Source organism: Parasteatoda tepidariorum, chromosome 3 (genome assembly GCF_043381705.1).
Source record: "Parasteatoda tepidariorum isolate YZ-2023 chromosome 3, CAS_Ptep_4.0, whole genome shotgun sequence".
Classification (NCBI taxonomy): Eukaryota; Metazoa; Arthropoda; class Arachnida; order Araneae; family Theridiidae; genus Parasteatoda; species Parasteatoda tepidariorum.
In genome coordinates, this window is record NC_092206.1 from 28,056,018 (window position 1) to 28,078,374 (window position 22,357).

The following is a 22,357-nucleotide window of genomic DNA, read 5'->3' on the forward strand; positions in this document are numbered from 1 at the left end:
ATTTTTATCATGCTTTCAAAAAGAATGTTTATAATTTTTCTTTAAAAATCAATACTGAGCATTACACTTTGTTCGATTTTATTGTATATTTAAAATTTTTAAAAAAATATTAATTCAAAACACAGGAGATCATATTTTTGATTTAGAAGAAAAAAAGATTTAATATTATTGTTTTACAAATACTTGTAGAGCTGTTTGAGTGAAATAATAAATTTGCAGTTTTTATGCTCAAATTTATATTTATTTAAAAAAAATCAAAATCTCTTAAGTTTACTTTAGGTTTATAATGTTGCGAACCCTACTTTCCAAAAATAAAGTTAAATTTTTAATTAAGGTTTAAAAAAAAAAACTATGCAGAACCCAATCAGACAACTTTAGTGAATTTTGCTGCTGACGATTTCTTACGTTTTTCTTCTGTGACATGAATTCAGTTAACAGAATCAGACTTCTAATCAAACATTTGTCATTAATATTTATTCTTGTGTATTTTTTCGGGGTTATGATTTTAATGAAACTAAATAGTTATTCATAATTTTAGCGAAAATAAAGTAGCGAGCAATAAGTATGATCAGAAATCGATCAACTGCCAAAACCATAAATGAAATTATTATTGATTTCCAGGATCACTCTCTGTAACTTCAGAAAGTTTACAAATTATAATAAATCTTGCACCAGTCCCACTGATACCCCAATTAGGTGAGTTCGTTAATTATCACCCACACTTAATTATGAAATGATAAGAGGAGTGTCAAAAGTGGAATAAATCTTGAGAGACGTAGTTTCTGTTTGTGAAAGTTATTAGTATCACATTTAGAGATCCGCCATAAAAAGTGTTTGCGTGGTAGCTTATGTACACAAATTCGTAATAAATTACTTGACTAGTAAAGCGTTTTCTTCTAATGTGTATTTAAGTATTTTAGGGAAGTCAATACCCACATAACTTTGAAAACATCGACTTATAAGACATTCGCATAATAGAAAACTTTAGTTTCTTTGCTCCAGCTCTTATTTTTTTTTGTTAGTTTTTTAAGAATTAAAATCTATTTATGCTCAAACATTGTTTCTGTTTCCGAATTCAAAAATCGAAGGGAAAAGGATGGAGGAGAAAATACAAAATATGCTACTAATCATAATTACTTAATTTTCTCAAATAAATCACAATGTTTATTATTAATTATACTCCACAGGTACGATGTAAAAAATTCTTGTTCTAATCAGCTATTTCTTACCGTAAAATTCATTTTTACATGAACATGCTAGGGAACAAAAAATCTAATATACCATAATTTCTGATTTAATAATTGCCTTAAAATCACTAACTCACTCTAATTAAATAAATATTACTGTTAAAATTACTGCTTAATATTTTACTGAAAGAATGAATTTTACGGTAAAGTACATTTTATAGGAAATACACTTCATACCGTAATTTGATCCGGAATTTTTAAAAGTGCATACATGATCGTCATCAAATGAAAATAGGAAAAAAATTGGAGAAATTTTTAATTGAAAACAAAAAAAAAATCATTTTAAAATATGAAAAAAGTGTGTTACGGAAGATACGGGCATTTTAAGTAATACTTTCATACACCAGATCATGAACTATCATCATCATGTACCAGATCATGTAATCATGTACTAGATCATTTAAGAATTGCCTTCTAAATGATCTGGAAGAATTGTATTTGGTAACTAAGGGAAAATGCTCAACTTGAATATCTGTAAAATTAACAAAGTTTCAAAAGTAGTTTTTAAAATTTTTGAGGGAAGGCTCTGAATGATAAGGGGTTTTCTACAAATTTGTTAAACAAAGGTTTGATAACAAATGATAATAATCAACAATAATTGCCCGGAGAACAAAATATGATAGTTTTAGGAAAGAATACATTTGAAATAAAACATGATTTAATGGGAGATGATCTCACTTTTTATGCAGGTGTTATTTTTAATAAATCTTGTTTATGGAAGAATCTCTCAGTTATGGAACATATCACTTAATGCTCTTGTTATGGAAATTTACAGAAAAAAGTTTTTACCATTCAGAGCTTTCTTTTAAAGTTTTCAAAAACTACATAGGAAATTGCTTGAAATTTTTTAAGTTATTCAAATCAGACATTTTTCATTAGTTACCAAAGATGATTCACAATAGATTTAAAAAAAGAACTTTGAATATGTTTCGAAAAATGTGGATTATGAAAAAATTACTTTTAACGTGGAATCAACCTCAATTTTTCTGATGATATTTAAATCATATATTTTTAATTAAAATTTTTTATCAAATTTAAAAAATTGCTTTCCAAATTTTTTAAGAATGTATTTAATAATTTTGCAATCAAATAAATAATATATTTAATATATTTTTATAAATTATATAATTAGAAATAAAGCATAAAGCAAAAATAAATCTTTTTTTATAAAAAACATCTGTACCTCCTCGAATATTTAGGCTAGATTGACGAATCATTCATTCTTATTCAATTCATTATTCTAATTCATTCTTATTACAAGGTTACGGATACATTTTCTAGAAATATACTCTATTTCTTTCGTAATTTAATGATGGTACCTCAAAAATTAAAAGTTGTAATTTTTATTGATAAGTTACACTACCGTAACACCTCTAAAGTTATAAAAAATGGTCTAATTTCTTTTTTTGAGAATTTTGCAAAAATATAAAATTCTGAAAGTGCCTCTTCTTTTATTTTGGGGTATTGTAAATATGGACAGACCCCCATTGAGAACTCGTAAATCCTCCCCTTGTTAAAACAATTAAGCTAATTTTTATTTAAATTTATTGAAAAAAATATTAAAAACATGTTATTAAAGAGAAAAAAATATTATAATTATTCCAGTCATAAAAAATAAAATTCATTTGCATAAACCAATAGAAGTTTGTTACAATAGTTTTTTCCATATTTATCGGTTGACTTAGAATATTTTTACAGATAGCTTCAAGAAGCAACACTTGTTAAAATAAAGAAGAATATTTTTTTTAAAATAAAAAAGTGTTTTTTCCAAAATTAATCCTTTCCAAAACTCTTTCGTTTGAAGTTAAAAGATCTTTAATCAAAAGAAGAAAAAAAACTGAAATTGTTTTTATGATACCCGCAAAATAATCTTCAACTTTCTTAAGGGCGCACTTAAAATAAACGAGTAATAATATTGAAAGATAAAAGGGAGTGTTGTTGAGAGAAAACACTTATTATTTTGAGACCTCTTAAGAAACGTATTTGACTTTAAAATTTTTATTCAATTTTTTTTTACATATTTGTTCTTTGTGATCATGCCTTCCAGCAACAATATCTTTCTTTTAAAAAATTATTCTCATAAATGGTACATTTAAATATTTTTGAAACATTGTGTACATGGTGGTGAAAAGAGTTTGCTTTAAATAATTTCTGTTTGGTTATTATGATATCAATTTATTTTATATTTTAGGTGAATAAATTTTTTTGCTTCAAAAAAAAAAAAACATTTTTATTATTTTTATTTACAGTTTACCGACAAAATAAATATATTTTTAAGCACTGTAAAAAATTCCGATTCAAATTACTTACTGGCACATCAGTAAAATTCATTCTTACCGTAAAATATTAGGGGGACTGGAAAGCAATGTCGTTTCTGCTGTTTAATGGTGTTGAACATGGCGGTGAAAAGGGTTCACTTTAAATAATTTTTGTTTTGGTATTATGATATCAATTTACTTTATATTTTAGGTGAATGCACTTTTTGTATAAAAAAAACATGTTTATTATTTTTATTTACAGTTTGCAGACAAAATAAATATATTTTTAAGCACTGTAAAAAATTCCGATTCAAACAACTTACTGGCACATCAGTAAAATCCATTCTTACAGTAAAATATTAGGGGGACTGGAAAGCAATTTCATTATAACGGTTTAAAGGTGGTGAAAAGGGTTTACTTTAAATAATTTTTGGTTTATTATTATGATATCAATTTACTTTATATTTTAGGTGAATACACTCTTTTTGTTTTAAAAAAACATTTTTATTATTTTTACTTACAGTTTACAGACAAAATAAATATATTTTTATGCACTGTAAAAAAATTCCGATTCAAATTAATTATCAGTAAAATCCATTCTCACAGTAAAATATCAGGGGGACCGGAAAGTAATGTGGTTTCTGCTGTTCAAATATTTTTTAATCTTAAAATTAGTATAACCATGTAACTGAAATATTTTTGTGGTAAGAAATAAAGAATAACGAGTTGTAAATAGATTTTTGTTTTCGATTTAGTCGTGACAGTGAATTGATGAGTCTTACAATAGTTGTAAACCAAATATTTTTAAAACATTGTGTGAAGAGGTGGTGAAAAGGGTTTACTTTAAATAATTTTTGATTTGTTATTATGATATTAATTTACTTTATATTTTAGGTGAATACGCTTTTTTGTTTTAAAAAAACCTTTTTCTTATTTTTATTTACGGTTTACAGACAAAATAAATATATTTTTATGCACTGTAAAAAATTCTGATTCAAATTACTTACTGGCACATCAGTAAAATCCATTCTTACAGTAAAATATTAGGGGGACTAGAAAGTAATGTTGTTTCTGCGGTTTAAAAATTCTTTAATCTTAAAATGAGTATAACCATGTAACTGAGACATTTTTGTGGTAAGAAATAAATAATAATGAGTTATAAAAAGATTTTTGTTTTCGATTTATTCGCGACAGTGAATTAATGAGTCTTACAATAGTAGTAAGCCAAAAACTTTTAAAACATTGCGTGAAAAGGTGGTGAAAAAGGTTTACTTTAAATAATTTTGTTTTGTTATTATATAGATTTATTTTATATTTTAGCCGACCAGGTGGCCTAGTGGTTAGCGTGCCTGACTGCGGAGCCGATGGTCGCGGGTTCGAATCCTGCTCATCAGGGCATGGATGTTTCTTTCTCTCTCTTTGTGTTCTATGTCCTTTCTCCTTTGTGTGTGAATGTGACCAGCCCTATAAACGGGTTTGTGGTTGTGTGCCGTGGACGACGCTGCTCCACCGCCGTGGCTTCGCCACAGGTGCCTACTGGGTAACGAGAAGAAAGTAGCATTTCTGACATTTCTAAGGCCAATGGGTCTACGTCCCAAGTGCCCACCATTTAAAAAAAAATATTATAATTTAGGTAAATACGCTTTTTTGATAAAAAACAAAATTTTTTATTATTTTTATTTACAGTTTACAGACAAAATAAATATACTTTCATGCACTGCAAGAAATTCCAATTCAACTTACTTACTGACGCATCAATAAAATTCATTTTTACCGTAAAATATTAGGGGGACTGGAAAGTAACGTCGTTTCTACGGGGTTTAAATATTCTTTAACCGTAAAATTAGTATAACTATGTAACTGAAACATTTTTGTGGTAAGAACTAAAGAATAATGAGTTATAAATAGATTTGTGGTTTTGATTTAGTCGTGCAGTAAATAAATGAGACTTACAATAGTAGTAAAATAAAAAAGCTAGCCGTTAACATTGATTTTTAAGGAAAAGTATAAAATATTTTATGTTCGCTTTTTATAAATTGATATAAAAATTAAATAATTGGTTTAATTTAATTGAAATTCGATTAAGAATGATACAAAAATTTAGTTTAAGAAATCAAAGAAATTTTAAAAGCTAGGAAATATGTAATGCCTGTTGTAGCATTATATAGATATTATTTAATTCAATTCGAAATTTGCTTCCTGAAACCTAAATCAAATTATGGTCGAGTTTATTGAAATAAATTAAGACTCAATTTTCATGTACGTTGATAAAATTAAGAAAAATGCTTCGTTCTATAAAAAGTAAATGTCTTGAGGGATTTAGTAAAAATCTAAGAAGATGATTTAATTAGAAATATTTTTTTCTGATTATGAACCTCAAAACCTAAGTTTTGTTGAAAGGGTTTTCTATTTTTATAACTCGCTCACTTTTCTCCAAAAGCATTGAGTTATAATTTTTTCTAGCGAAAAATATCAAAAATAAGACGAGTAGAACCTTACAAAATGTTTTTGTTATTCTTACTTAATTCAGTATTAATGAATAATTAACGTAAAAATTATGCCCTGAAGTTAAAATAATATTATACTAAAATAAGGCTCTTTTTTCTACCGGACAAAAAATAAAAATTAAACTTTTCTAAATTATGGAAAAGGATGTCAATTAAGTAAATATAGTGAACAATATTATCAGTAAATTAAAATATGTGATTATTTTTCTAATAAAATTAGTATTATTAGAATAAAAAAAGGGATGCCCCTAGATATTTCACTCTTGTGTCTTCTTACCCCAGTAGGTAAATGCAAATATTTACCTGGATAATACAAATAGGTAAATATAATACTGGGTTAATACTATTAGTAATTAATAGAGATAAGCATTAATAACGCTGTAAAAGTTTTTTACATGAGAATTTGTTTTAAATTGTTTATGAGTTTCATGTAAAATAGCAGTGTATTGAAAACAGAAAGTTTCTGCATAAGTATTTAAAGTCTCAGGAAACTCATCATAATTTCAGAAATAAGATAAGTAAAAATAAGTTAAATATTTACCTGCTTATAAACTGTATGCTTTTTCTGGCTCTGAAACTGCTGCTTTGGAAAATTACATTGGAAAAGAATATAAAAGCATTTAAACAAGACCGGAGAAAGGGAAAAGAGAATCGAACTCCAGCCGAATCCATGGTAAGCAAAGCCTTTACCCACCTCATGAATTGAGCTAGTATTTTCTGAGAGGTTAACTGAAGAACTACGTTCACCAGTTATTTGGGAAATTGTTGATGATTATGGTTACGTGTTTAAACTATTTCTAATAGATTAAGGTTAAACATTTAATACACATTTTGACTTGTATCAGCGAAAGAATTAGGAAAAAATATTCCATTTTTAAGTGTCTTTTTTTTAATTTTTTCACCGCAGCAGAATTACACAGGCTATGGCAAGGGGATTCTTTGGTTAGACAAGTCCCTCAGTGGACTGATCGTTAAGACGTCGTTCCCAGCAGATCACCGAAGTCAAGCATCACTGACTGCGGTCAGTGTGCTGGTAGGTGACCACTTGGATCAGTCTGCTTCGAGAAAGAGGGTGTGAGGTATTGGTACTTGTTAAACTGTTCTACCGTAAAATGCTTGACTTCGCGTGCAGGTCGTCGGGCTACCTAAAAGGGAGTGCCACCCCCTCTCTAGAGGGAGGATCAAAATTGTGATGGCGCGTCTTCGGATCATCCTCAAGGATGCTTCCCAGACCGTCGCCAATAGCCCATTGTGCATCTAGTGCGACGTAAATGGACTACGACAGAAACTTTGGTTAGACCGTGAGGACATATATCAAATAAATAGTAATAATACTCCTTTGGAGAATTACACTAGAAAAAAAACCCGGTTTTTATTGTGTCTCAGTTAATGAAAAACTTACGTATATTGGTTTGAAGAAGAGTTTACGTACTTCAACAGATATTTTTGCTTTTCCCTGTATTTTTATAGAAATTTTTTACAGTGTTGGCAATTATAACAAATTGATTATTACATATGATTAAGAAATGCTGCTTAATATCAAGGAATATCAGTGAATGAAATCTCAATCAACACCAGGATACGAACCCGGTGAGCCAGATAACGAGCAAGAGGATAAAGTACTCCACATAGCTCAAAATGAAGAACATCCTAAATAACGTTTGATCTAACGATCGGATTTTTGCGTTCAATTCTAATGTTTCGAGAAGGAGGCCTCAAATATGCCATTTAATTGCTGTATAAGCAAAATCAGACGCTAAAACGTACTTTTTTTCTCCATCGGATTTGGATATTCGACTACAAAATAGAGGGGGGAGACTTATTCTGGACAATATGGTTCCAAAAGTTTCATCAGGAGAGCTGTACAAAATTTGGAACCCTAAATGTTAATTTTGCTTTTTGAGAATTTTGCTACATCTCTAGAACTTTTAAAGCAATTTAAAAAATTTTTGCCCTCGATTATAAAATTAGTTTATTTGATAATTCCAAGAAAAAAGAACTTTCAGTGGATATTTATTATTTTATTTAATTACAATTGAAAAATTTTGAATCTTGAGGTGTACAATTTTTTACATCAATTTGAAAAACGTAATTTTACATTGAAAAATGCAAATTTTGATTGAAATTGGTCAAATAGTTGAAATCGAATTTAAAATAGAGAATGAAGAATCGAATTTTAAAAATACAAATTCTTATAGAGAAAATACGGGGATAAAATCATATAAAAAATGTTGAAACCCCTAAAATGCTCTGAGATTCCACACAACTGAAACAGAAGTTGCGACAAATGTTTGAATTTTCACGTTTTGTCTGAAAACACGGGATTTTAGAACGAAATGGTAGTCAAAAATATAAAAACTAAGATACAAAAATATAATATAGTCAAAAATATTCAAAATTCTGAAACGTCAAAATTGAGAGATTAATTTTAAAAGTGCAATGATTAAAAAATTAAGATTTTGAAATTTAATAGGGAGAACTCTGTAACTCAGGAATGCGAAATCACATTTAGAGTTTTTTTGTTTTTTACTTATTGGTTTTAGTAAATAATTTTCTACGTTATAATATTTATTAAATAAAATTTTTGTGATATTTCCTGTACGTTGCTCCAACTAAATAAGAAAAAGCGTTAAGTGAAAATACAGATATTCTTTTCTCGTTTCTTTAGTACCGGAAATTTAATTATCTCCGATCCAAGGAAAAATATTTTTTCTGCCAGTTTCAATCAATTTATTGGAGCACGTACAGCAATGATATCTATAGCCATTTATAACAATTTAGAACGAATGTAACTATTTTTAGCTTAATATTTGATAAGTAAAGGTAAAAATTGCATTGGTCTTCGCAACATACGATGATATTTTATTATAATTATTCCCATAAGCATTTTTTTACCGTAAAAAATATTTATTATTTCAAAAAAATAGAAAAACTCAAAGTAGAAGAGTTTTTTGAAGATAAAATTTATTTTCAATAAACATCAATTTTAAATATAAAAAATAAAATTTGCGAAGCATAAAACCGTATGAAAAAAAAATATTTAATATCAAGTGTAACAAACAAAAATTGACAACTTCATTAAATATAAGAAAAAAATAGTATTGGTAATATAAAAATTATTATATGGTATTTTATAAAAATGTTCTGCTTTTGCTCATCAACGCTCTAAAAATTTCGGATAAAAAAAGGATTAAAATTACAGGTACCTTAAGTACAGCGTCGTCAAGTCCATTCAACTATAAAATCCCATTCAACTATAAATTACCGTGAAATTTTATGCGGTAATTTTTACAGTATTGTTTATTTAACTGCAGTGATTCAGTTATTTTACTGTGTTGCTGTAAAAAGTAAGGGATTTTTGGGATTCAGATTGTTTGTTCCATAAAATGTTATTTTGAAAATGCATTTTAAGGCAAGAGGTATTGGTATCCTGAATGTCGGTTACTTTTAACCATAATTTGATTTGGAATCTTTTCAGTATTTATTTGTCAACGTCTAGTTTTGATCTGATTGTCATCTAATTTTGATGATGAAATGTATACGAAATAAACAAGGTAGTTAAGTTTTTCTGTCAAGTGTCTGCAATAAATAAAGCTTTTTTCATCATAGTTCTCAAGTTGTTCGAATCCATTGCCTTATTATATCGCATAATCCTCCAATCATGAAAAATAATAATTAAACGCGATCCACTATTACGTCATCATGATGAATGTTTCAAATTTTTTTTTCGCTCCAATAGTTGTAGTTATAGTTCATTTACGTCGCACTAGAGCTACACAATGGTCTATGGGCGATGGTCTGGAAAACATCCCTGAGGATGATTCGAAGACATGCCATCACAGTTTTGATTCTCTGCAGAGGGAATGGCACCCCCACTTCGGTAGCTCGACGACCTGCACGCGAAGCCGAGCAATTTACGGTAGAAAAAAAAGAGAACCAATACTGTACACCCTCAGTACCTACTCAGACTAATACTAGCTCTAATAAAATCAGAGCCTTTGAGCAGCAACAGTGTTTCAACAATAGTTATTGTACCTACAACATAGTAAATGCACCTATTCTGCCCATGTTAATTTCTGTGTATTTTTGTCAATGTTACATTTATATTTATACTTCTAAAGTTAAAACTTTTTTTATTACTTTTTATTAAAATTATTGAGGCTGGCTTGTGTAAATTCATGTAACGTCAAACCAATAACATCTATATATTAATTATCTGAAGTCTCTTATCTCAATAGTTAACAAATAGTTAAGTAACAAATTGTTACACCTACTGATTCAGTGGGGTGCTGTTTTCATTTGGTCTCAAAGGATTAACATTTTGCCATGCTTTGAAACAAAACTGCATCACTTTTTTTAAGTCCTCCAGCGATAGAATGGAAAATCTCTTGCATACTTCTCCATGGCTGTTACATATCATAGATACAGTACGAGAGCTCTTTCATCATCATTTCCTTCATAGTTCTTCTACACAAAAGGACGTGAACTCGTGTATCCTACAATAATTGATCACTTTATTTAGCGAAGAAAACTTAATATTTGTAAGGTAAGCAAATGTTTACATTCTCTTACACTCCGTAATATTTCTATAAGAAACTTCAAGTAAAAAAAAAAAAAAAAAGAGTTGGACAGCCCCCAAAAAATAAATAACTAATATTTCCTATACATTTAAAGCACTTCAATAGATTCAATAGATTTTTATAAAAATTTCAAATTTAATCAATAAAAATTCAAAGTTTAAGAGAGTATTAATAGAAAATCCCCCCCCCCCAAAAAAAAATCAGTATAGTACAAAAATTCAAATGAATACAAAAATAAGTAAAATAATCTTTTGATACTGTTTTGTGTAATTTGAATAATTAAGCATACTATTTACATTATTTTTTAAAAATAATACTTACAAAATACTTTTGCATCCAAGTTATTTTTATTTTCCTTTCAAACGTTAGGTATAATTAGCAAATAGCTTGACAGTAATGAGCGCATAAGATACAGTATTTGTTCCTAAAACCTGTTTGAAACTTTGCAATCTAGGTAAAATTGCATTGAAATTTTTCTGATGATCTCTAGTTTCTAATTTCCTATCAAAGAATAAGGTTTTTAAAATAATTAAAAAAGAAAAAAGCTCTGACTAACAACCAGAGGGTTAAGAAGCTTGCAGGGCCGTTCTCCCTGCATGAGAAATAATCGCAAGCAAATGAGAACCTGATAGGAAAAATATTTTCTTTCATGGAAAACTCGCCAATCAAATTTTTATTCGTTTGCGAAAAAATCGTTAGAGAGTGGTAGTGAGAAAGCAATGAATCGGCATTGGGAAAAAAAAAATCTAAGATCCTTTTATTTCCCTCTACGGAACTAATAGTAAACTAATGCATGCTTTCAGAAATGTCTCTGTTATAAACATTGTATTAAAATGGAATATTTTAGTAAATTAAACGTTTTTGTGGTGCCATCTTCGAAATGTATTATTTATTTTGTTCGAGGTATTATTTTTGTTTGCCTGATTTCCTTCTTTTGTCTTAGAATAAATCGTCATAAAAAGAAAAAAGAAAATTTTTTTTTTTGAAATCTTTTAAGAAAAGTGACACTTAAAGGGGCAGAAAAATTAGAACCAAAAAAGAACATAAGCATTGTAGTCATCGTAATCACATCCTACGGATGCTATGAGACCTGTCTTCAGATTTAAAAAAATATAATAGTTTAATAAAAAAAACTTGGCGTAGGAAACAAAAAATATTGGGAATTTAGTGGCTTATCTTATTTTGAAATTTAAATGGGACAGTTTTCCTTCCATAGTGATTGAAGTGACAAAAAGATGATACCGGGTGGCTAAGAGCGACAGATGGGATAAATATTAAAGATATCCAGAAATAGATAGAAATGTACTGTTTATTTTTTCTGCTATACTTACAAGATATTTAGTATTCTAAAATCTCAATATTAATTCAAATTTCATCAACATAGGGTGCAGCTATCTGAGAAAACTTTAAAAGAATTAAAAAACAAACAAAAAAATAAACAAAATTTGCAGCAATAGCATGGTGCAATCTCAAGACGAAATTGACAGGCGTCTGTGGATATATTGCATTTGATATTATTTGTGATGCACCAGCAGAAATTAGAACATTTGGAAGATTTAAATTTGGAAAAGGAATCTGTAGTCAAAACTTAAATTTACTTCATTATCTGGTGGATATAAACTTGCCGTGTGATCGATTATAGTTTGATCAGGGTTTCAATTTCGTAGATGATTCAGGAGTTCGATGCATTTTGAAATTAAAATATAACAGACTTAACACACTATTTATTTTGTCTGGGGTGAACTTAAATTGCATTCCCTAAACTTTAAAAAGTATTGTAATAAATAAGGGCTGAAAATTCTAAGGGAGTTGGCAATGGTTCAACATTCCAAAAAATAAGCGCATAAGTTTTGTTATTCTCTATATGCTTTTACTTTACCAGTAAGAATTATTCACCTAAACAGCGAGAGCACGTTAGTATGTGTTAATCAACATAAATAAAATAAAAATTGCGTGTTTAAATAAACAAATGCTTAGAACAAAATAAAGAGCTGAAATATGACTCTTGTTTTTTGCATCCTTTATTTTACGCATTTCTAAAGAATTTGGATAGTTGCCAGGTTAAAACTATTTGTGACGAGAAAAAAAAAATTACATTATTATTTTTTAAAAATGAATTTTATTAAAATAATTATTTTACAGAATTCTGAAGAATTTAGATAGTTTTCAGGATAAAACTATTTGTGAAAAGAAAAAAAAATTATATTATTATTTTTGAAAAATGATTTTCAATAAAATAAAGATGTTCAAGCTTTTTTCAACTAATTTTATTAATGTTCATCAAAATACCTAAATCTATATCGTTAAAACAATTACATTTTATTAAAATAATCTAAAATTAATTTGAAAAATAATGTATTTTGAATTAAAAGGTGGATTACATACTTATTTAATGTATTTAAAAATAACCTCCAACTTTTGTAGACTGCAAAATTTAGAGCAAAATCCATTGCTACTGTAAAATTTTACCGAACAAAGAATCTAATATGCTGCAATTTTTTCTGTAAATTTACTACAAAATCACTGAATCAGCGCAATTAAATAAATATTACCGTAAAAAACGGTACAAAATTATATGGGCAAACTAGATTGTACGGATGATGCGCCTAGGTTACTTTTTACCGTAAATTGATCCGGAATGTTTTACTGTTTTGATACTTCACCTTAGGTGTTACCACCATATAACACTTCTGCACTCGGTCGTTAAAGTTTCAGAAATAAATTTTTTTTCTATGGGAATGCTCTTACACTTTGACATTCTCAATATATTAGGCATTCTTTTCCTTGTTATTTTAGCCAGTTTTTCATTATGGAAAAAGAGAAGTTTGTAAAAGATTTAATCGAAAAGTATGAACGTTTTTCGCCATAATCTCCGAAACCGAAAAAATGTTCAAGGAATTAAGAATGTTAAGCTCAGTAAGAAAACCTCAAAGTCAGAATTAAAGAGCATTCCGTACAATGAATTTAAATATGGTTTCTGAAATTTTACATTATCAACAATTACATACTCATTTAATTTAATATATGAATACATAAATTTAATATAATATATAATAATATAAATATATGAAATTAATATAACATATAATAATATAAATATATAAATTTAATATAATATTTAATATAAATAACTTTTATAGTCACCTATCGGAACTGAACTGAGTACAGAAGTACTACATTGCAGCACGTTAAAAGTTTTTTTTGAAAAATATGAATTAAGTATGTAATTTACATAATGTTTTCATGATTCATTAGATCAGTCCTGGACATTTATATAGATGCACATTTTAGGAGGCACTAAAAAAAAGACGAATATCAAAATGTAAGAGCTGCAAAAAGCATAAAAATTAAAGTTAATTATCCTCTTATCAATCTTATCAACAAATCTTATTTAAATAGAGTTTCGAACAACATTTATACTTTTTTAAACTCACTTTACGATACATGCAAAAAGTAACTAAGAATGTGCTATGTAACTATTTTAAATGGTTTTTCACTTATTTAAGTTTAAAGTTTGTGTATTTATGCATTATTTTTTAAGATTAAATAACTTTTTTTTACTTGATTGGTTTCAAATTTAACAGCTGAACAGTAACCAAACAAATCGCTCAATTGTTTTGCCAAAGGTAAAAATAGCATTGGATTTAAGAAGATTATACAAAAGGGGGATGAGCCACAATTCTTATTAATTATTCAGCTCAAATAAATTAATCTAAACCACAGAAAATCTTAAGAAGGTTTTTGGTTTAATTCGCGAGAACTGTAGTTGGAGATAACTGTTTTAAAATTACTAGAGATGAAGATACCTGGCATTGCGAAGCTCATAAAATGCGAAGAATTGATATGATAGCTAGGGCAGCTATATCGATTAGATAACACAAATCTCTTAAAACAACTCAATTTCATTATTCCTGAAAAGTTGTTTGCTTTTTTTCTTCTTCTTTTTTTAAACAATAATAAGCAAATAAGAAGAAGAAAAAGGCCAAGATTGCTCGTTTGATTTGAGGGTCATTTCGAAGGGAAAATGGTTGAATCTTGTTGCTAATCAGAGCAAATGGTCTAAATTACTCAAGACGCTCTTAGCTTATGGCTGGCTGTTTTACCGCAGAAGGAGATGAATATAACTATAACTGTTTAAAAAGCACACGTATCTTCTTATACAGTTTTTATAGTTTCAAATAATTTAAAGCATTATATATCAAGTTATAATTTTCTCTTTAGGCGTTTAATTAAAATTCTATAATTAATAAATAAATACTGTTTACGTTTAAATCAGGCATTTAAATGAAGGAACTATTATTCTAAATTAATATTTGTTTGCTTTTTATTAGGACTAAAACCAAGTCATGTTCTCTCTTGAGAAAACTATTTGACTTGCAGTATTCTTCTCTTTTAGCGTCCTTAATTATTCTAGGTAAATTGGGAAGGTTTCGGAATTATTTACTGAGTAAATTATTAAAACAAACAGTGCTTTACGAACTTGTTTTTTTTGCGTTCGTCATTAGTGTTTAATTTCGAAGAAACGTAAGTGTGCTGATAAAGAAAAACTTGAACTTCATTAGAAAATTAAATATTTAAGGCTAAAAAGTAAATATTGTGCAATAAAAGGTTTATTGACAGAATAAAAAATGCTTTCAGTGATTAATATAATTTATGAAGTAGAATTTCGTTTTTAAAAATTAATATTAAATACATCACAGAAAGGAATACTTATTATAAGTTTAATTATTTTTTATCGGTTCAGTTAAAAAGATCACATGAAATATGACTTTTTAATTTTTTATAGAGGCATTTTTTTTCTAGAATTATGTTAAAATATTTTTTGGTTTAAAATAAATTCAGAAAAATTTATTAATTTAGCATATTATCTAAAATTAATTTGGTTTTTAGGACATTTTGTTTGGAGGTAAGGTAGGTGGAATTTTCAAAATGATACGTTCTGAAAGAATCAGCCACAAATTTGTGCTTATAAATAACCGAATTTATAAATTCCGTGTTTCTAACTACAAATAAGCTCGTTGAGAATTGATCAAATAAACGAACTCATAACGCACAAAACAAAATAGCTCCCCTATGTTGCATTCTAAGAAGTCCCGTATCAAATTACGGTAAATTGAATTTTAACCGGATCATGTTACAGAACAAAAAGTCTGATGTGCCGTAATTTATATAGTAATAATTACTGTAAAATCACTGAATCACTCTAAATAAATAAATGATGCTGTAAAAATTACGGTTTATTTTTTTGAGGTTAACATATGGATGCACCCTAAATGCCAGTACATTGTAAGGTAATTTGATCCGGAAGTTTTTGAAGTGTGATCGCTTCTTAATCCCATGCAAAACCTTTTCTGTTCCTACATTTATGTCAGTAAAAGATTTACTAAAAGGTGGATATTTGCATTTAAAAAAACAGGATGTGGACTCCAACTTGCTTGTTCATGTTCAACAGAAATTTGAAAACACATATAGACGTATCATAAACTTTTCTATAACTGACGCTGGTTTAAAATTACAGCTACTGGCATTCTAATATTTTATGTTAAGGGTACTTACCATACTATTCATAACAAATAATATTCATAATAAAGGCTGTACATAAGCTGTGATTTCTCAGGGTATGGAGAAAAGTGAGAGAGATTCGAATCTCAACGAAGGCTGGCTGATTCACAACCATCTCTGACTGACCACAGTGATGACGTAAAATATCCTCTGATGGATCATAGGATAGCATCCCCTTATAGTCGGGCTGACCGTGAGAGGTTCTTTTGGTTTTCCTCTATTGTAACGCAAGTGCAGGTTAGTTCCATCAAATAGTATCTGTCCTAACGCTTGAACCCAATATACTGTAAACCCTAAAAAGGACGGCAGTTTCAATGCTGGTGATAAAATAAAATATTCATAAGAAACCTTGTAAGTTCGATAGTTTTTGAATGAAAAGAAATGTGTATATGATTTCACACATTCACTAAAAAGTTTCAGCAGAAATAGTAGTTCACACTGTTTTTTTTTTCTAGTACAAATTTGCATTAATTTTGACACACTCATAAATCACTTCAGAAATACATAATTTCTTCAAAATTTTAAGTTAAAAAGCCAAAACAGTGAAATAAGAAAGTTCAGCAGGCTTAATATACCATTAGTACATAGTTTTAAACTTTTGAGTTAAAAAATTAATTGTAATATATCTTGATAGACCGTTAATTAATTTACTTTAAAATGCATTTTTCTCTGTTTTGCTTAATTTCATATTCAAAATATTATTTCAATATTATATAACAATTTATATAAATGTTCTGAATACAAAACTTTTCAAGATATATAATGATATTTCCTAAAACTTGCAATAAAGAAGTTGTTTCAATATTTTTCATAAACAAAATTATTTTCTTGCTACAGTTTTTTACATTTCTAATTACATTTCTAAGGAAGTTCCGAAAAGTATAAGAAGAAGCAATAAAGAAAACTTCCAAACATTGAAAAGACATATAAGCTATTTTTCTTCCAAAATTGTCATATTTCATGTCAAAAATATATACTTGGGGAATCTTTTATTCCTTTCTGGCAATTTAGATAAATTGGCTAAAAGTGCATTTAAAAAAATTCATATAATTCAGAACAATCATTAGCAAAAATGTGAACTGTGTCTCAAAAATATATCTTAATCTTTGAAGAAACAAGATGAAAATGTCACAGTGCTTTGAGACTTTCAAATATATTTGTAAAAATGGCTTTAGAATACCAGCAACTGACGAAATATATGTTTAGCAGAGTTTCAAAATAAGTTTGGTTATACACGAAAGAAAAACGTAAGTTTTGGTTAAAATATTTTAGATTTCCTTCATTTTGGTCAAGGTCTTATCGATTTTTCAGACTAGACTATTTTTTTCCTGCTTAGTTTAAATAGATTTCTTTTAAAGTTGCATGTGTTTAGTATGCTGCGTGAAGTACATAAACACGTTATTTACAGTACGAAAGGACAACTTGATGATTATGAACTAAAAAAGAATTTTTTTAATCAGTTTATTTTTTGAAAGATTCTTAAAAACTAAAAAAAATACTTACATGTCTATGATCGTTGACAAACGAAGCTGTTTTTATCGGTACCAAGTACGCTCGATTTGGAAATATACTTTTTTAAACTAAAACAAAAATTATCTTTTTGAAGTTTTGTTTTTCATCACATCAGTATGCTACAATGAATAAAGAGTATTTAAAAAGATAATAAGATTTGTTATTTTTGGAAAAGTAATGTCAATTATATAAAAAAAGAAAAAAAACGATTTTTCAAGTTTCACTTTGTTTTTTCTCCTTTCAAATATTTACGAGAAAACAAAATAAGACTGAGTTGCGTGAAAATATTTAACAATTAAAATATTTTAAATATTGTAAAGGAACACCGATAATTAAAATAATTAAAAACATTTTCATTCTTGATTAAAAATTTACGAATTCTAAATTTTGAAAAATATTTTAATGTTTAAACAAGAAGTTTTCGAATTTCTTTTACAAATTAGTTTTAGTTCCATTTCATAATTGATAAAAAAAATACTATTTCGAAATTAATTGAATGAAATACAAAACTGTGCAATCTTAGGCAAATTTATAAATATCAGTTAGTTAGTTTTCTTCATTCACATTTATTTCTATTACTCAAATCTTTTGTGACATGCATTAATCAATTAAATACATTAATTAAGAACGCTAAAATCTAAAGCGTGATTTTATGCTGCTAAAAACTTAATTATTCTTAAACAAATATTTATTTGTGTTTAAATATTCTGAACAAAATCTGAAAATCTAAGCAAAAACAAATATTTGTTATTATTATTTTTTTTTTGATTTTCAGATTTTTAAAAACAGATTCGAGAAATTTTCAAACAAAATTATTCCCTTAATTTTTTATTGTTTGGCAAAATGCAGTAATCATTTATTTATTACTAATTAATATTAAATATGTCTAATTTCCAGTGAAAAAAAAATATTTTTTTTAGGGTTAAGAGTTTTTCCAACTGAAAAATGTAAATATCCTAATATGCCTGATTAATTAAAATTCTGATTTCTGCTTGATCCTTATTGTTCACATAATGAATTGGAATTTCGGAAAACTGATTAAAATTAAAACATAGCAAGAATAATCACTTTCAAAAATCTGTCTTTTAATTTTTTAATAAGTTAACTTAGACCATAATATAAGTTAACTTGGGAAACCACCGACAGTTACGCCATGACTTTTGAAAAAGAGTACACTGTAAGTGCACTCTTTTAATAAAGAGTGCCTTCTGTAAAGATGATACTGAACATAATAGCTTTCTTCTAATCTGCCATGACATCATGTCGGTTTTTTTAAAAACTTATTACCTGGTTTTAAAAACGTCTGCAATACGTAACGTGTTATTGCATTGGCAAACAGGTTTCTCGGGATCGAATCCTGTTAACGACTGATAAGTTATTCAAATCTTCATTTATAACTCTTCATTCTTTGCTGCATTAATAAACTCATTCATTATTAAAATCACTTATTATTATACTCACTCATTATTAAACTATCAATTTTCCCATAATCCTTTTTACACATTTAAAAATTTTTACGAGACAAAGTACTGACAATTTTGAGTACTGGTTCATCTTATCATATATTTTCAACAATATTTTTTACAGTGAAGTTATAGCTTTTACTGTTAAAATAAATTGTAGTTGTTCTTGAACACAGTTGTGGAGTGATGTGGAAAATTATCGTCAGAACTTTATGATTGGGCTATCTTGGACACAGTGCAGAATGTACACAGTGTGCATTCTACAAAACTCAGTGGCGTGACAGCCCATAGAGGGCCAAGGCCTATTGTGTCCATCTCAGTTTTCTTGACCTTGGGGTCTGAAGTGCGGTAGCAGATGTTCCAGGAGGTCAGCTGAACGCGGAACCCCCAGTGTTTAGTTCCCAAGCATGCTTGGTACTCATTTATCGACCCACTGAAGGGATGAAAGGCTGAGTTAACCTTGCTCGGCCCGAGGATCGAACCAGAGACCTGTGCCACGACAGCGCGAAGCGCTACCGCCCAGCCACCGGGCCTCAGTGGGATCATATTAGTATGATTTTTAAAAGTGGGATTATAGTACACACGGAGGAAAAAATTCTGCTGAAATTACCGTATAGTATGGTAACGATATTTCTGGTAACAAAAATAATCGAAACTATCATCATCATCATATTTGACTAGACAGCCCAGGATGGACCAGTGCCTTCCTTTGAATTCGAATCCACTTCTCTCTACTTTTGACACTTGTTCGCCAGTTTTTCTCTATTAGAGTAAAGAAATCAGTCTCAACTAAATCCAGTCATCTCAGCCTGGGTCTACCTCTTTTCCTGTTCGTTAGGGGTTTGTGTAATAGGATTTTCTTTAAATTTGAGTCATCATTCCTTCTGAAAATGTGAGCTGCCCAGTTCAATCGATTTATTTTTATGAATTTCACAATATCTTGCTCTCTGTAGGATAGTAAAGATAATCGAAACCACAATTCTGATAATATAACCAAAATATATGGTATTTATAAACCATTCATTTAGTAATTTTTCAACTAATGTGGTAACATTTTATCGAAAATTCTGTGTCTCAAAATTATAGTTCTTATTACCAAACATTAAGTAAAAGATGCAAAACTGAAAAGTAAATTTAACCGAATAACTGGTTTTTGTGCCATGCTCTAAAGAATCACGTTGAATTTTCAAATTTTGCTTCAATTACCAAATTTTATCACATGTAATAATTAGGGGTTAATTTAACCAAAATCATTAAAGTACTTAGATAAAAAATGACCGAGCTTTTTGGTGTACCCATAGAGCCAGAAATACGGTAAATTTAGCCTCATTCAGGTAGTTTTGATCCTACTTTGTTTTCTCAGTAAATAAAATCTGATCTTCGGGATTGATATCAATTGTTTTTTAAAAAAAAAACTAGTAAGGCAATTTACAATTTAATAAAAATCTACATATTAATGTTAAAATACATCTCGCATTTGCAGAGCCTTTTTCTTATTTGCATTTTATCGCAAACAAAGCAATTAGTAAATTTAATGACTTAGTATAATTAAAGTACTTAGATTAAAAATAACCGAGCTTTTTGGTGTTCACATGGAGCCAGAAATACGGTTAATTTAACCGCATTATGGTATTTTGACCATACTTTGTTTTCTCAGTGAATAAGATCTGATCTCTGGGATAATTTATATAATTTTTTTTAAGAAACTAGTAAGGCAACTTACAATTTAATAGAAATCTGCATATTAGCGCTAAAATACATCTTACAGAGCCTTTGTATTATTTGTATTTTAGCGCAAACAAAGCAATTAGAAAAATTAATGACTAATCAGAATATCGTTGTTAAAATACATCTCGCTCGCGGATTTTCAGTAGAAATTGGTAAGAAAATTTGCATGCATGTACAAGTGAGGAAAGTATTATTAATTTCACGCAGTTGATTAAAATTTAAATTCTTGAAAAGCGATTTTTGAATAAATCAAGATTTAGAAGTATATTCTCGATCAGTCAAGAAACTTGCGAATTATTACTCGCCTACATTTGCTTCTGTAAATAATTGAGATGCTTCTGTTTCAACGTAAAGTTTAGAAACTCATTATTTGAAATAACTTTCTATGAAAAGTATGAAAATTAGCATTTTGTTTTAAAAATATTTAAAAGACATGCATACAATGTTTCGGTATGCGTTATAATAAATCTAAGCTCCCTTCATTTGCATTTCCTATTAGATTTTATGTTTTAAAACTTTGAAATTCTTATGTTTGTTAAGCACGTGAATTAGAAAATAGCTTTCGTTTCTATGTAAAGATAAAATAATCTGAATTCTGAGCATAGAACCCCAAGCATTCCAATAAGCATTTGAATTTCAAGCTTTTTAAATACATGCATCTTAAATATTTATTTAATATTGTTTCCTTCTATCTCAGAAATGTATTTCAATTCGCTGAAACAAAATAATATTTTCAATCTAACATTGAGGGAAAAAAATATGATCGAAACTAGCAGAATATGATGAAACTTACCGTATTTCTGGCTGTATAAGAACATCAAAAAGTTCGGCATTTTTTAGTAAGCGCTTTGATAATGATTTTGGAAAAACTACAAATAATATATGACTTTATAATATGTAATACAAGTTCGCAAACACAGTAAAATTTGGTAATTTTATCATGATACCTTAGAGCATGTCATAAAAACCATTTATTCAAAAAATTATTTTTCAGTTTCATATTTTTTATTAAATGTGTGTTAACAGGAATGATAATTTTGAAAATCAGAGCTTCCGGGAAACCGGTAACACATTAACGGAATAATTAACAAATGAATGGCTGAAATACCGTATATTTTGCCTTTTAATACAAGAAAAATGTGTTTTTTTAATCCGAAATGTCATTGCGGTATCGCACCATAATTTTTTCTTCGTGTACATAGTTATGTTTCATAAAAATATTATACTCTATTATTCATTTAACAGCAATGAACTGATAATAATGTTTATATTTTGTATTTGGAGTTAACATAATTCATAGAATATTTTAAGAAAACAAGGTTGTCAGAAACATTTATTTAGGATAAAAGCATTCATTAAGATTTGCAATATTTGGTTAAAAAAGTGTGTGCTTTATTTTCTTAGACTGCAAAAAATGAACTGCTCCAACTATGTTCTTTCATCTACGCACATGCAACGAATCACTTATTTTATGTCAAGAATTTTTTTTTCATTTTTCGA

At 28.2% G+C, this 22,357-nt stretch overlaps 1 long non-coding RNA gene across 3 annotated transcripts in view; it reads right to left on the reverse strand.

Annotated features, from left to right (window-relative positions):
• LOC122269321 (uncharacterized) overlaps positions 1–21,850 on the reverse strand; it is a 91,929-nt gene extending 70,079 nt beyond the window's left edge. For 2 of the 3 annotated variants that reach the window (XR_011636368.1, XR_011636367.1), the window contains exons 1-3: positions 17,658–21,850; positions 16,149–16,447; positions 10,287–10,508 (exon numbers count right to left, since the gene is read on the reverse strand). This is a non-coding gene — a long non-coding RNA (uncharacterized lncRNA). The remainder of the gene's footprint in view (positions 1–10,286; positions 10,509–16,148; positions 16,448–17,657) is intronic. The other variant, XR_006225117.2, reaches the window with a different exon arrangement.
• Positions 21,851–22,357: the final 507 nt, after the last annotated feature.